At 40.5% G+C, this 16,752-nt stretch overlaps 2 long non-coding RNA genes across 3 annotated transcripts in view; one reads left to right on the plus strand and one right to left on the minus strand.

Moving 5' to 3' along the window:
* Positions 1-10,614, minus strand: part of LOC114013910 (uncharacterized) — a 32,417-nt gene extending 21,803 nt beyond the window's left edge. The window contains exon 1 of the long non-coding RNA XR_003557169.2: positions 10,397-10,614. This is a non-coding gene — a long non-coding RNA (uncharacterized LOC114013910). The remainder of the gene's footprint in view (positions 1-10,396) is intronic.
* Positions 604-15,218, plus strand: LOC114013911 (uncharacterized). 2 transcript variants are annotated; one of them, XR_008745063.1, is made up of 9 exons: positions 604-819; positions 1,766-1,906; positions 5,356-5,427; positions 6,342-6,391; positions 6,844-6,883; positions 8,240-8,288; positions 10,613-10,797; positions 12,117-12,183; positions 12,734-15,218. It is a non-coding gene; the product is annotated as an uncharacterized LOC114013911 (long non-coding RNA). The 2 variants fall into 2 exon arrangements; XR_008745062.1 differs by lacking the exon at positions 12,734-15,218 and having other exon boundaries at positions 12,117-12,546.
* Positions 15,219-16,752: the final 1,534 nt, after the last annotated feature.

Genomic DNA, 16,752 nt, shown 5'->3' on the forward strand with positions numbered 1-16,752 from the left:
TTTAACCTAAACCAAAACATAGCTTTAAATCGCAAGGATTGTGGATTTATATGCTTTTCATCATAGTTTCTCAGAGGTCAAAATAACATGCAGACACTATGCAGCTGAGATGGCGTCCTTATCTTAAACATTTTGGGAACAAAATACTTAGTAAGGGTTGTTAGTATAAAGAGTGGAAAATTAGGGAAGAAATTGAAGTTGAGACAGTCCAGTCTGGTGTCCCTCTTTCATTTGCCAGTAAAAATGTTTTTTTTAATACTTTCACAACTTTAATATCTCCTCATGTGAAGTTAATTTAAATAAATGATTCTTGAGTGTATCTGGCAATTTCCAAAGGCTAAGATGAGCATGGGTGAGACGTGATCCTTAATTGCATGGAACTTCTTTAAGCCTATACAAAGCTGAAGCAGGGACACACCTCCATAGTGGTCATCTGGGAGAGCTCTTTAAAAGAGTGATTGGAAAGGAAGGTATCCTAACTTAATAGTCTAATAACGTTATGGGGGTCATTACAGTAAATCAGAAGTTGCCACCTTCTGATTCCATAAAATAAATAACTGTAAGTGAGAAGGCTCATAATATATTGAAGCTCCCCTACTGAAGATGACCACAACTGACATATAACATGCAGTTTTACAAAAGGGTTGATTACAAAATATTAGAATAGCCCAGTATAAACAGCTGCCACGATATGTTTTGCAGGTGTAAAGGGATGGAAGAATCATGGTCCCTTCACTCATACGCTGTGTAATCTTGATGTATAAATGTAGCCTTAGCATATGTGCATCTTTTCCTTATCACCACTCGCTTATACCATTGGTACGTATTATGCTCTGTGTGCTTTTTATCCTCTATAATCCTTTTATTCTCTCTGTGACTTTGCAAATGTACTCCATAATGCTTTGAAGATTAATCCTATAATTAAAGGACAGATAAATAATGAAATTTTGGGTTGCTCACACTGAAGCAGCATGTACAATCTTCAACCATTAAAATACCTCTAAAACTGTATTTCACTTGAAGTAACAAAAGTACCAGCTAATGTTTTCAAAAGCAGGACTTACAGCTGGTGATCCATGACATACCAGCTAAGCATAAATATCATATCGTATATTATGCTTTGGCTGGAATATACGTCACTTAAGGTGTAACATCCCTACTATTGTCATGTGACTGTAGAAACACCTTTCCTGTTTACTAAACAGAAAAGGCTTAATTTTACTAGTACACCAGCACAAGAACCCACAACTGATTGAAGAGGCTGTGATGTGTGCTGAATCAAAATCTAAATATCCTACAGCACAAATGACTCCAGCTCCTATTTGATGCCTTGTCTGCCTATGGATAAGCTCATTCAAGTGGAGTCCTGTTTCTTCAGTTACCAATTTGATCTGATAGCTGCCTTCATTTTGGAAAGCTGTCCCACATCTCCTGCCGTAACTAAGCCATCCCGCTGGCTGAACAATAATAGACTAAGCAGTCCTGCCTGCCGCCGGGATTCAGCGAGGCACAGATGGAACTTAGTCATCAGATGTTTGAGCAACAGAATACCCTGCTTCTAGTCATTTGTACTGAAGTGTTTCACCTGGGGGATTACTTTATCCACTTGATCTCTTCAGTTTTGGCTTGAAATGGAACCCTGGTGGTGACCTTTTGTAGTTAATGGTCCATCAGATATCACTAGGACTTCCCTTAACTTGCAGCCGGGTAGGGGGGGCGGAAATGACGTGTTAAGATAAAAATATGATTTTTGTCCTTTTTTTAGATAAAAAGCTGCATCTGTCATAGAAGTACTGAGCAAAATAGCGTCTGTCCTGTGAGTCAAACCCTGAGGCCAGAACTGACTGAATCGCAACAGATGTTTCTCTAACTGCCAGCGTACCTGTAGGAAGCCTGACCTTGCTGGGTAACTAAGCACATGCAGTTTTGGATAAAGCCAGAAATACCATGTGCATTGCTTGAAAAAGGTTGAACAAAATATTATAATGTACCAACCCTGTGCAAGTTATGTAGCGTAAGGGGGAATTTCAGGCAAACATGAGGGGGGAAAAGAAACAATGGAGAAGGTTCAATGGAAAAGGGTTTTATTGAATCTGAGGCCTTGACTGGAGAGGAGGAGGGGATCAAGAGAGGGTTGATAGGCTGTGGGAGGTAGAGCTGATTGAGTAACCCAAGCAGCATAGGCCATGCCCAGAAGTTCTTGGCCTCAATACATCTTAGTGAGCCAACATCCTTGAGCTATTTCAGTAGGATGACCTGTCATCCATAGATAGCTCTCCTTTTTTCCCTCTCGTTCTCTGCCTGCAAGAAAGAACGCTCACACAGTTGCCCTATGTGATTTTTTTGCTTTTGGCAATCTCTGCTGTAAGGGAAAATAAAGAATCGAAAAGCAGTGCCCTCCCCATGGAACAGGTAGCAACAATCCTGTAATCACTATTAGAAATCTATCGGTAACTGGAAGTAGGAATGTGATGGTCTTTCTCTTAGAATTTAAGAAAAGGTGCTGGACTGCCAAGATTAACTCTTGATGCTAGTGTTGGTCCTCCTGTGTTCCTTCTGAAATGTAATTTCTAAAAGAATTCCTGTTGCCGCAAACTTCAACTTTCTCACTTCCTGATTACTACTCTTAGCAAGGTCAGGTTGTAGGTTGATTTGTTATTTGGAAAGGTATAGAATTAAGATTTCTTAAAGGCTACCAAAGGCTGAAAATTATAGAAACAGTTCCAGCAGGAGGGATACAGTTGACCAGAACGGTGTTAAAGTCTGTTCTTAAGGGTCAGCTCTTGTGATATCCCAGAGTGATGAAATTCTCACAAAGCATAAGCCTTCTAGCAACTTAGTTTAATGTCTATATACTTGTATATATATATATTAATATATGTGTGTGTGTACGTGCATCATTTTTGTCTTTTCTTAATCTTTTTGCATCTGTAGAATGGGGTATGAGGGGAAAGGGGGGCAGGGACAGGTCGGGGGGACACCCTGTTCAATCCAACGTTTTACACAGAAAGAGGGTAGCAACAAAAGAACTGGTTTAAATGGAGAGTAGCAAAGCCACATCTGTTGAAGCACATTGTACTGAGGACAATTTTTAGAAGATTCTGTGACCTTTGCAAGTAATGGGTCTTTGTGGCTGAAAAGCCAGGTGTGGATACAGGCAACACAGAGCGAATCACCAGCACAACCTGCAGCAGGTGAAGCGGCAGTTCGGTGTGCTTTTTCCTTCTTTATTGTTTCAACACTAAACTTTCTCTTGCTTGTGCTCACTCATGCTGTCATAGCTTCAAGTATGGTAGGTGCCGTTCCTGCTTACTGTAAACTGGCACAGCTTGAGAAACCAGAGATCCTGGCACTTCATATAATATACACGCATACATGTGTATGTATAAAGTGCCAGATTCTAAGCAAATGGTTTGTTACGGATTTTCTAAAACACAATGTCAAAATGACTTGTGTCTTTCATGTCTCTCAGTTATGTTCCTAAAAGGGGAAGCAGTATATAACTTGCCAAAATTGCTTTTCTTTAAAGTATTTGCATTGTAGATATTAAACATAGAGCTCTTTTTATGCAGCTGTTGCAGTGTGTGCTGATATCTTATTTGGGACACTAACACTGGATTTTAATTCTTCTCCTTTCCTGACAGCAGTCCAGAGTGCAGCTCTGGATTTATGTTGTTAATCCAGAAAACTTGGGACTGTTAGTACTGGCACAAAACTATCGGTGTGACAAGCATGCAGTTAGGACTGCAGAGTGTAAATATTGCAAAAATAATTTTAAAGCACGTGCATGAGGCTGCAAATGCAGCAATTCATTTTCTTAAAAATATCTGCCTACCTAAAGGTTGCGGTTACACAACTAGCTCTGTAGCACAGGAATGATTGTTAATGATAAATAGGATTGTTCGAATGTTAGAGACGTGCAGGCATTTTACTACAAGTTATAAATGCCTTAGGGGGCAAGTTCAACAAAGTGACTGTACAGACGTGAAGTAAGGAATGCTCAAACATGAGGAAGTGTTCAAACATTTATGATTTAACAGCACCTGCCTGAAAGACCAAAGAATAAAAACATCTGTACGAGTTCCAAAGCATTTGTTTGTACGTATGTATGCAAATAATTCCTGTTGTAGACATTTAGCATGCCTTTAGCATTTTTGTAGTACTGAAACACATGTACGTTACTTTGCATCAAGATACCCTGATTGTAAGTAAACAGTTGAATGGTGCTGCTGCCACCAGTTCCCCAGCCTCCTGTCCTGGTGCAATCCCAAAATGTTAATAGCCAGCTTTAATCCGACTCAGACTTTCCCAAAGTAGGAACCAAATGTTTGTGTACTAATTAAAAATGGAAGAAATGGGATATAGGGCCTTAAAAGAGGAAACATAGATTGGGTTTTGCTATTATTTATTTTGAAGTTTATTCATGGCTCTACCTTCTTTTTAAGTTGTTCCGAAGGATTACAATTTGATATCATGTAGTGCTATAAACCAACAAATTCTTGCTTAACTATGTGGATATCCTTAATCTGTGATACATGTTAAACTCGGAACAAAAAGCAAAAGCAACGTTCAAAATCCAGATCAAAACGAGGTACATTGTGGGCCAGGATACCTGCAGCGTAGCACTGGGGGTGGCTCAGGGGAACGAGGGCTCCTGGGGTGGGACTCCAGCAGAGCCCTGCTCAGCCCGGGGAGCCTGGTGGGGACCTGGGCTCACCCGAGGGGCTGTGGCTGAAGATAGGCTTGGAGAGGGTCAGGGCAGGCATTGGGCTAGAGGTAATATCCCCAAGCATGTGATGCATGCATGGGAAAGGGGCCTGAGGCTGACCTTTGTGCCAGACCGGAGCGGAGAGTGCACAAAGTGTTCCTGGTCCTGCTAGCTGGGTGGCACCCTCAAGTGAAGAGGTGGGTGCTGCTGCAGCAGGATTTGGGGAAGCAATGCTTCAGAAGCATCTCAGTGCCAGCATTTAGGCAGGAAAGGCAGTGACAGCTGGAAAGAAATGTTGCTAAGCAAATTATAAAAGCAAAAAAAGTTGCTGCTCTTTCTTTGGAGTATTTGGTTGAAGTCAACAAGCAGCGCTCCTTTTTCTGCTTGCTTTCTTTTGATAGGCAAAAAAGGAAGAACCTGGGAGATTCTGCACTGTCAAAATCAGATCAGTTAATTGCACCGTTAGCCGATGGAATGCCAGTGAAAAGAAGACAGTTTTGAATAGGGCCATGAGAAGGGTTAGAAGGGCCACATCAGTGTAGCTCTAGCAGGCATGATATGTACAAATTAAAATACATAGCTGGCATGTTTACTTTCTTATCACCATAAACATTCTTTTTTGCATCTGGAATTTTTTTTTTTTGCAGGCTTTTGAGAAGCATTTCTGACTAATGTAAAACTGGCTGCCAGAGTGCCTGCCAGCCTGCTACAGAACTAAGGTAAGTGCCAGGCTCTGATCTTGTCATTGCAGTGGGGTTGTCGCTGCTTAGACGCCAAAGTACGTTTCTTTAGACTAGAACCTCCTCAGTGTTTCTTTAATGTCAGTGAAATCACAAGTGGTATAACCTAGGTGATAAATTCAGAGCATACTCCATTTTTATTTGGACATTAGCCTACGTTTACAAAGTGTCAACATTTTAGAGCAGGATTAGAAACTCCAGGTTTCATTGAAAATGCTGTCTCCGAAAAGAAAATAATTTTAAACCTAAATCAGATATGAGAGTAATATGAAGAAGGAATAGAAGTTTAGGATCTGATTCACACCTAAATCTAACAAATGTGTTAAAATAAATTCAAGCTTGTCATTTAAGCCAGAGTTTATAAGGTAGAACATATTGTGTTTAGACTCTCCATAACCAGGCACATGGGGACAACCTTTAAAGCACTAGCTGCCCCGAGGTCACAGGGACCTGTGTTGGAATAAATCATTGCCAAGTAGATGTGGAAATACTCTGCTAGAAGACACTGCAGAAAGCCCTATAATGACTATCTGTGGTTGGCAGATTATGTAGTTCTAATAATATTTTGATTATTCAGCTCTGATAGTTTTTAAGCATCAGCCTATAAATTAGTGAAATTGTAAAAATGGACATTTTGATTACAGGGGTAAAATCACTGGTGAAACTGAAAAGAAGCATCATCAGTTCTTTCACTTCTCTGCTGTAGATACGGGCATCGCTACGGAACGTCTTCCACAGTAGCCCATAATGAGATACCCATTTTATATAATAGATGATAAAATGACAGCTGGGAGTGGGGAAAACACCCTGGGAATTCCAGATGTGATCTGAAGAATACGTACTGAGGTGAATATATTAGAAAAGAATATTTTTTTTTTATGTTCGTATTTCAGATTTTGGATTTACTGCTGAGTTCAGCATCATGCAAATTGGCTCAGAGAAGGTATGACTCGGAGTTGTTACAGTCCACAGAAATATTTTCCTTGCCTTTATTAGACTTTTGATCAGTCCTAACTGTAGAATTTGGATGGCCTTAAGCAGTAGCTTGCAGTAATTTACACAGACATTGCTTCTGGTATTACCAAATACTCTGGAAGCCTGATTAGGTTATATATTTGGCCTCTATTATGCCTTGAAGTAGGAGCATCAGTTAATTAGCTATCAGCTGCAATTTCTTTGTTTCTACAATGGAATAGCTTACCATAAAAAAATATTTTTAGATTATTTGTTTAGATTAATTGTTTAAATATACCTGAAATAAAGTGGCTTAGGGAAGAAATTCAAGATCCTTTTCCTAATTGCTTAGCAGGCTAATGGAAGGCTGAATTGCAAAATTACTTGTGCAAAGAAACAAAGATTACAGAGTAAATAACTGAATATTCTCTCTGCCTCTAGGTTTTTCTGTGTTTTTTCAATGAAGCTCCATTTAGAAAAGGTGAAATTTATTTATTTTTTTTATCCAGAGTATGTCTTTATGTGGATAACATTCTGATGACTTATCTAGTGTAATAATGCTGAATTTAGCATAACATGTCACACCCATTAAATGTGTCTAAGGTAATTAATATTTCTGGCCTCCTGTTTAACAGAAGATATGTTGATTGCATCATCGTCTTACTATTGAGAGTTTATAATTCTGGATTTGATTTACATTGGTGTCATTCGCACAAAGCAGCTTATCTGTGCATATCTACCTCTTTTCATGGTTGGGAAGATAAATGTATATTTGATAGATCCAGTCTGTATGGTTTTTGGCTGCTGACTGTGAAACCTTAAGCTTAGTAAATTGGATTTTAGTGCAGTTCTGTTTCAGCAAACTCAGCGAATCCCGAGCAACTGTGAGCTCAGATGCAATTAGGCATTAGATATAGCTAATGAGTAAGACAGCAAAAAAGGATATCAAGAGGCGGGATTATAAGGGCTGAAGTTTGCTTTCAAGGAGGAACTTTATTGGCTTAGCAGAAATACCCCCACAGTTAAAGCCCTTGCCAAGCTCATCACCTTACACTCAAAGGATAAAGACTTCCAAGCATCCTGGATACCTGCTCCATCTTCGAAGTCCTCTCATTTTCAGGGGACATCGCAGACCTTTAACTCTGAGCATGGGGAAATGCATCTGGGAGTACCTACATGCCAAGGCTATGGCAGTGTAATGTGATGAAACCGTGGTTTACCACTTTGGGTTTCCAAATTTTAGATGATTTTTATTATTAACTTGGTTTTTGTGGTTTTTATGTTTGTTTGTTTGTTTGTGGGTTTGTTTGTTTTTTTTTTTAAGAGATTCTTTCTTAAAGGAGTTGTGTAGGAGCTGTCCAGGAGCGCTCATGCTATGTATTGAAAAGCAGCAAATCAGAATGAGAAGTGGTAATCAACTCATCTTGATTTAATATAGTTACTTTATAGAGCATGAGCAGCTAAAAAGAGTCAACAGCTCTGGCAGTAACTCTGTCATTAAGTCTTCCAGACCAGACTGAGCAATGCTGCTGCACCCAGCGCTGAGCACATCGGTCCTAGGCAGGAGTGCTCCTGGTGACAGCTCCACCGCTGGAAACCCACGCCAGGCGGTGGCCCTGCTCACAAAGAAAAGCCAGGCAAAGAAATCAGAAATAGGAAGGAAACAGGGGTAGAAAGGGATCCAGGCACAGAAAAATGTCTTTCTCCAATTTGTCTCACTAGCAACTGCATTCAACTATCTTTCATTAAATGTACAGTCTTCATCACCGTCCTGAGTATGGACAGCAGGTTTGTGAGCTTAGCTGATCTGAAGGTTTGTGGAATCTTCCAATTCCAGGTGATTCTGTGGTGAAAGGCTAGAGGAACGCAAGAGCACCGTGCAAAGTGTGAGTGGAATATTCCATGAGTATGTCTTGTTCTGTGGAACTTTCATTCTAGATTCACTGTATTGAAATTTGCTCTGGTCTGGTAGTGAATTAAATCTGTTCCTGGTGGAGTTGTATCAGAAAGTCTTTGAAGAATTCTTCATGCCTTTTTTTAAGGAAAATATGATGCTGACTACTATATATCCCAGTTCAATATTTCACACTAAAGCTGGAAACATCTATAAACATGTCAGAGTTGTTTGTTGGTTTTTTTTTCCATAATATCAATAAGTGGGAAATGAAAGGCCAAAATAAGAGTAGTCCTGTTGACTTAAGAACACTTTTCTATATAAGTTGTTGCTAATAATGAGGAACTTGTTGGCTGCCTGGGAACGCTCATTCAACACCCTTACCAGGCATGCTCAAAATGACCTAAAGTTGAAGAACTTGTATTCATTATTAAAGCAATTAAAAATGCTTATGTTAAAACTTCAAGGAAGGGCTGAAGATTTCCCACTAGGAAGGTAAGAAGAAAAAAAAAAACCAAACTCAAAGTCATGTGTCATTAGAGATTGATTTCTCATAAAACGAAGCTGTTTGCAAGAAAACAATATTAAGATGTAAACCAATTTAAAAAACAGTGAAGAAGAGAGGGCTGCTGGAGGTTGTGACAGGTCATGTAAGCCATCTCTGTGCCTGAAGGAAGAATAGAATAGTGCTTTTAGAGCAAACCTGAAGGCGCTGTGCTTTACATCATCACTGAAGCTAGTTAGGCAGGAAAATGTAAACATCTCTGATTCAAGCAAGCAAGGCTTTTCACCACTTCCTCAGCCTTTTCACAGTGGTGGTGGCTTATTTTCGCTCATCCGTGCCAGCAGGCAGCTGAAGAGGACAGCATGGAAGATAAGAGACCACAACATCTGGTCACGGACAGGCAGCCTCGTGCATCACTGCTGTAGCTTCAGTGGCCAAGGAGGAGGCAGGTTTGCCCTTTCTGCCCAGCAAATCCATCACTGCATTAGTTCTCCCCAAAAGTGTCTTCCGTAACTATATACCCTACCTCCGTTCTTGCAAAACTTATTATTGTCTCCAAATATTGTCAGGGTCTTCTCCAGTTATTTTCGAATTTACTTTGTTACCAGACATCTGGAGTTTCTCTGTGGCTTTGCATTGGTGCTTCTTGTTGTTACCCTGTAAGCAGCCTGGAGAGAATGGCAGAAACGTCTCTCAAATATGCCATACTTGCAGACAATTCTCACCTTGCCATTGTCCTCCCAGGGCAAGTATTTGGGTAATACAAATTTTTCTCTTGCTTTCCATATTTTCCTCTTTAGAAACGTCATTGACAAGAGCTACTAATGTCATTCTATGCAAATATAAGGAGAAAGGAAATAATTTTTTGCACATTTGTTCCTTGCAGAATTCCTGAGAGCAGCAGAGATGGTGAGGAGGGTAGTAAGAAAGACAGGTAGGCCAAGGTAAAACAGCAGCCGTTTTCCAGCCAGAGCAGCTTTCCAGCTTAGCTAGTAATATTGACTAAAGTCAAGACACGCTTCTAAAGAGGCCATTTCTACTCACCATAATTACTTCACCTTACAGTAATGCTAATTCATTGTCACAGCACTCCTCTACATAGAATAACATCACTTTACATTTTCCAATAAATTCAATATATTCTGAAATTTACTAAGGCAGTAAAATTTTTGATTCCACACAGTAACACATAGCATTCACTATTTACCACAGAAACCCCTCATAATGAATGCAGTAGTAGGGGTTAGTGCCGATCTTAAATTTAGAAGAGACCGGATTTTCTTCTGAAATTACAATTTATATATTCCCAGTATATCTAGGTCAGTGCAGTTGTTTAGTGTATTTGGAAAATTAACTGCTGTGTACATTCTTCTACAATGAAAGAAGAAATCCACTGTGTAGCACTGAAGCCTTTTCACTTTGCTCCCTCCTCCCACCAGGTAACTACAAAGCCTTGACTGGGCAAACTTGCAGAGAAAACGATGCCTCTTTTCCACTGAAATAATTTTACTGAGGCCAAAAGGAAGGCTTAAAAAAACATTACTCAGGAAAGGATAAGAATTTATTGAAGAAGAATGTAAATGCGAGCATCTGACCCTTTTGAATGTATTTAATTCCGGTATTCCACGCAAGCTCCATGAGGATCGAACCTTGTACTTTGCATTTGTAGTTAAAAGATTAGGGATTCCCTTCAGCTGTTACAGCCTGCATCTAGTGGCTTTAAGAGCAACCTGCAAATGTTTACTAAGCTGTGAGGCTAAAGTAATGATTAGCTTTATTTGCTCTGTTTCTCTTCAACTCATTCTCTTCAGCTTCTCCGGTTCAACTCATTGGGCCGTGAAGTGTTGAGGATCTTGGAAAAACGGGCCATGTGGACCAAAAAGGACAATGTTCAAAGACTCTAGAAGATTTGGGAGCCATAGTTCAGCCTTCGCTTAAAGGAAACAAAAGACACATGAAAAGAGTAGCCTACCATGGTAGACAGAAGCCTCGTAAGGTAAACCAACATGTTATAAAACTAGGAGAAAAAAGGTCCACTCCCTCTTTCCCGCATGAGATAACATCCTTGTTTAGATAGGAGAAGCTGGTGTAGCACAGGTATGGCAGCTTCTGTCAGACGCTTCCCTCATGCAGAGACCTTTTGAAAGGTGAATCAAATTGAGACTGACTCTGCAAGTGGTTTGGGCACCTGTGGGGTTGTAGGTTTTGTTTTGTCCTCAGCTGAGAGATACAGCCAAGCTGTTGCATGGCTGGTGGTAATACACTGATGGCATAAACAACGGCAGGTCGGTACATATCAGAAATGCAACATTCCTCCAAGAAAAAATGTTTCCCAGAGCTACTGCAGCTTCCTCAGGGATCTGACTGAAGTAATTCTCCAGGATCTTAGTAACACCTGTGCAACATGAAGGCCATCTCAAAGGGCTTCTTGTTCCAGGACCTCTTTGATCCTGAACCCCCTACATCTTTCAGAGAACTGCAGAGCTGGAAACCCATTTAAACTTTTCATTTGGAATAGCAGTACTCAGCTGAACTGACATCAAAGTAAACTGGCAAATTAGCTATGCATTTGTATGCAGTGCTCTCACACGTGTGTCACTCGGGGAAATAATGTGGCCTTGCTCAGCAGGATCCTAGAAGCTGCTGCTCTGTGCTGTGCTGAAAGTAATTTAGATGTATTGTGCTTCTGGGTCCTCCTCATTCTCCTGTTCCCAAAAGGCATGATTGCTGTTGGAAAAATATTAAAAAGTGGTATTTTTTGAAGGTGACTTGAGACTTCAAAAGCTCTTCATTACCAAGCTGCTGGGTAGTTGGCCTCTCTAAGGAAGTCAGCAGAGAGCAGTGCTACAGAATAAACAGCAGCTCGGCATAACCCTTACCTGAAATAGAAGATACGCAGGCAGGAGAAATGCCTCGGCATGTCAGTAATGAAGTCCTACAACTCAAACTGGAAATCCATAGAAGCAAATAAAGTGGTAAAAAGGGAACAACAGACAAACACATAAGTGAAAGGATGGGTCCTGCTAGTAATTTCTGACTCTTGAATCTACCTGCCCCTGGGTTATTTGTCACTTGGCATAAACGTGCGCGTTGCTTTATATGTTGTTGGTGTGTCCTAGTTAAGTAACCTTTTGGACTATATTGCATAAGTAATGTCCCCATTATGGCTGTGCTGTACTCTATCACAGTAACAGATTAACTATTTTGGCATTCCTGCTTGGATTCCACATTGAAGTTCAAGAGCTTTCTTCCTTCATTCATTTTGTCATCAGCGAAAATTAATTTTCTTGTATTCTCCCTTCTTATCTCTTTTAGAAAAACAGAAACCGTCTGCTGGCTAGTGGCTCACTGAAAGGAAAGGAACATTCCTTCTCACTGCAAGGTGGTATTAGCGACAGTAAATTCTCCCATGACCTTATTTATCTATCATTTACCATTCAATTCACAGTTATGTGTGAAAAGCTGTGATGTATCCTATGATTACCTAAAAACAGGTTAGAAAACATTGGGTGAAAGTGATGGTTGTTTTTTAGGGCTTCTTTTGTATGTATGAAAGCTGTTGGGGATCTTTTCCATATTTTTCAGAATTATGTCTGAATGTAGACACGCTTTTTAAGCCAACCTGTTAAAATTAGGCTGCTTCTTAAAAATAAATAAATAAATAAATGAGTAGGTTTTCAAAATTTCTGGAAACCCACAGCTCTCACTGAGGTCAATGAAAACTTTGGGATACCAGACTTTTCAAAAAGATGACAAATGTATTTAGGCTGTCGCAAAAAGAGGCTCCAGAGACTTAATGGTATAGAGATTGCCCATCTACAGGAGCAATTACTAACAGAAAACAGTCTGCGCCAAAAGATCCTGTTCTATTAGATACCTTGCTTTGCATTATAAATTATATTCAAACTGCTGGTCACATAAAAATTATTCAGACTATAGGAGAGAAGCGACTAACAGAGTAACAGTCATTCTCACTGCACCAGAGCTGCAAACCTCCCACTGGATGCAACGTGGCTGAGAGGTATGTGAGAGCTAAGGGGTGTTGTCAAGGCACATTAACCAACCCATTTCTGTATTTCTGTCATCATATCAAGGTATCTTTGGCTCACACTTTTGGGGAAGATTTAGTGTTTCAATTCCTGGGTCTGGAAAATCTTGGTAACATCCGTATTTTGACAGCTGCCTATTAAGAACAGTTACAATTCACCCCCTAGTGTTTTTCAAATACGAAGGCGCATTTTGTGGAAAGATAGTCTACCAATGCAACAGCTTTGTTTTCTAATGGGTAGTAACGCTACCAAAGATTAATGATAACATCTAGTTGTTTGGTTGGTGTCTTACACAACCCAAACTGTGGGGAGGGGTTTAAAACAAACAACAAAAAAAAATGAAAATAGAGGATCCATTTTGGGTTTAGTCCATAACGTGGGGAAATTGCACACAACACTTACAAAAGGCAAAACTTCATCTCTGTTGTCCTTGGATTCAGAAGAGTTAGATCCAGAGGAGGCACTGGGGAGAACCAGCTCGTTCTGCATTGCTGTCCATCCACTGTGTAACAGCCTATGGATGCATCCCACAGAGCAGGTAAACTCAGAGGGTTTCTCTAATCGACTCAATCTGCGAAACGGCATCTGCCCTGTGACAAAGGTGTGAAACTACTAAGTTCAGAACCTTAAAAGTGGTTTTGAAATAAAGAGGATGAATAAGGGAGAACATAACAGGAAGTTATTTCTGCAATTCATGTTTATGTGTGACAAAGCGAACACAAGAGAACCGGTAAAATATTAGTGGAAAGTAGGTAGTAGGAGCTGCTGTACCAGGTGCGTACTGTAAGTATTTAATTTCTTTGCAAATATTAGCTGTTTGCTTTTTTTTGTTTAGTTCGACATTATCCCTGATATGTGCTTAATCCACAGTCCAAAGAGTCAATGGAAAGCTTTACAGTGGTTTAACTGCTGGTCAAGCATCATATGCATTTTAATTAAATTCAAATGTTAAAACTCAGCTGTTGAAGCCAGACTAGGTCTTTCTTCTGTTTTGGTAATAACTTTAGGGGATAATAATTGAGCAAGTTGTTCATTTGCAGACATTCCCCCTTACCTCCAGCAGTTCAAAAGCATCCAGTTTACTAAGGCTTCTATATAATCTGAGAAATTACAGAATAATTGACAAGAAAATGTCCCAAAGAACACCAGAAAATAGCAACGGAGTGATTACTTGAGTGACATGGAAACACATATTTGAAATCTACCTTAAATTCTATAAAGAACAGGCAATTTAAATTCAGTGGAAAAGGTTATACAGGACTGAGAGTTATGCTAGCCACTGTTTTACTGCATTGGTTTTACTGCATTGAAGCTGCATAGATGTGGATTATTTATTCATTAAATAAATCTTGTGTTCCTTCAACGTAATACACATTTAGTTCAGAACTGGTGCAGAGAAGCGTGGAGTTTCTGCAGCGCAGTCGGTGCAAATCAAAGCTGCTCACTCTTTGAGCTTTTCCATAGCTAGCACTGAGCTGGGAGAAGCCGTGAACTGAAACACAGATGTGGTCAATCAGGCACCTGTGTGTGTGGGCATGCTTTTCTGTGCCCATATTGGAGATATTTTGCCAGCAGAGAAGGGACGGAGAGTTGAGGGAAAGGAGATCTGTATTTAAGGAAAAAAAAAATATATCTTTCTTGAGGTTGCACATCCACCTGACTGGCAATAATGCCTAACTTTTCTTGTTGAAAGATTTTTTTATTTTTTTTTTTACTGAAAATGACATAGTTCTGGCAGAGTACATAGAAAAAGTTTTTGAGACAGCTGTCTAAGAGGCATGTGGAATCTGAATTTCCCAATTGCTTGTAGTTACTAAAAAGCGCAGCAACGCTGCTGGTACGGTACACCAATTCAAACTGTGCAGATGTACCACATATTGCAGTAGCTCCCAGCCTGAGGTGTTCGTTGCTAAATTTGATGTCCAAATGACTGTAGCAACGGACAATGGAAGTGCTTTAGCAGAGATAAAAAAGTGCATTCCCCCTTCTTTCCAGCTGTTTACTAAAAATTCTGAAAATGTCGATCCTAGAGAAGAAACATAGCTCTATACCATAAACATACAATGTATTTGTTTAGCGTTTGAACCTTAAATTCTTTAAGAACGTTGCGCAAACAGTGGGTTCTCCCCCCTTACCTCGCACCAGTCCTGTTTAGCGAGGGCTTGATCAGACCTAAACTGTTCGTCGCTGTGCCAGTGTTGTAGGGTTCAGTGCTTAACGGGAGTGTTGGGTTATATGCTAAAGAAGCATATGGCTTTGCAAATCAGGGAGGAATTTATTTAGTAGTAGAACTTTATTTAAAGATTGCTCATTAATTCGTTAAATCAGCTTTTGGTTACAAGTATTTGCTTAAGTTTATGCAACATAAATTGCGTACAACTACAGCTCAAATTAAATCTTATGAATAATGTATTTGAACAAATACGGGCCTTTAATGTGTTTGCAGTTGATTTGTAGTCAGTTCATAATTTTATGCCTAAGCTCATTTTTTCAAGTTGTTAACTCATTTAAGTTAAAAGTGGGATTTTATATATCTCCAAGTATTTACTATGCACTTTTCAGGCTGTATGATTTATTTTTGAGGTGCTTTTTTCCTCTCCTTGGAAGTCTCTGAATGTCCTAACAGCCTCCTGAAATGTTTACTGTGTTTGAGTTCAGTGCTGGTAGTGGAAAAAGAAGTGTAAACCGACGAAAAGCATTTCTCTGCTTCTTGTGCAAATATTAATTCATGCAATGGTTGTGCTATCATCTAAGAAAGTCTTTTGCGTTTCTCCTATATGAGGATGATTGTGTCCAAGTATTTGTGACTAAATAAATAATAATATGCATAGATTGGCATCACTCAGATTAAAGAAATAGAATGAATGATGAGAAATATTCTGAGAGGAAATAATTTTATTGCAAAGTCATGTTTTCTGAAACAGAAATGTTTGTTCCGGATCAGTTTCTGAGAAACTGCTGGGAATGCTGTTTCTGGAGCCGAGTGTCCTGGCACAGCCCTGCTCACCCTCGATAGCCCTTTTGAGCGGGGGGCAACCCAGGTACTTCTCTCGTTTCTTCTAACTGATCTGTTTCAACTTGCTGTAGTTGAAGTTTCTGCTCACCACTCAAGCCCTCGCTCATCATTCCGTTGCCCAGAGCCTCCAGTCACACGTGTCCTTTGAGACAGCCAGCTCAGAGATAAGAAGCCCACCAAAACTAAATGGGTGTTTTCTGTCTCATTGCTTCACCCAAGAGGCAGAGTTTTGGGTGCTGCAGGTCTGTGGGCTGGGTGGGCAGCACCAGCTCTGCAGCCAAAGGGCTGCTCATCCTCCCAGTAAAGGAGAGCCGCTGTCCCAGCACAGCCACTCCATGGCCAGGGGGGGCTCACCTGGTGGGACACTTCAGACGTTCCTGGGGGTGCTGAGGCAGATGGTGCTTGGGCCTCTTAGAGGTGGGAATGGAAGGGGAAGAGGGAACGGCAGGCTTTGGCTGGGAGGTGAGGCTTCAAATGTCGTGTTCTTACACCGTGTGTGTCTGTGTGCGTGCGTGTGCAAATGGTGCTTCTGTTTCAGTCGGTGAGTGCTGGGCACATGCTGTACAGGGGAAGGAGCAGCAATTAATACAGCATGTGCTTTGTCCCAGAGTGACGTTAATTTGCAGTAAGGCCACTTCAGCAGAAAGAGCAAGCAAGTCCATAACAGGCAATGAGGGAGAGCTGAACATGGGAACCATGGGAACGCTCTCCAAGGCACAAGACCACCGTCCGAGCTCCTTGTTCCAAGCCTTAGGCTTCATTGGGGCTCACGTCTGGGGCTGTGCAGCTACAAGAGCAGTGCTAACCCTGAGGAGCACCCGTGGCACTCTCCACACGAGGTACGAAATAAAAAAAACTACAGCTCTTCAAAGCTTTCACACTGCCT

The sequence above is a fragment of the Falco peregrinus genome, chromosome 1 (genome assembly GCF_023634155.1).
Source record: "Falco peregrinus isolate bFalPer1 chromosome 1, bFalPer1.pri, whole genome shotgun sequence".
In the NCBI taxonomy this organism is placed as follows: domain Eukaryota; kingdom Metazoa; phylum Chordata; class Aves; order Falconiformes; family Falconidae; genus Falco; species Falco peregrinus.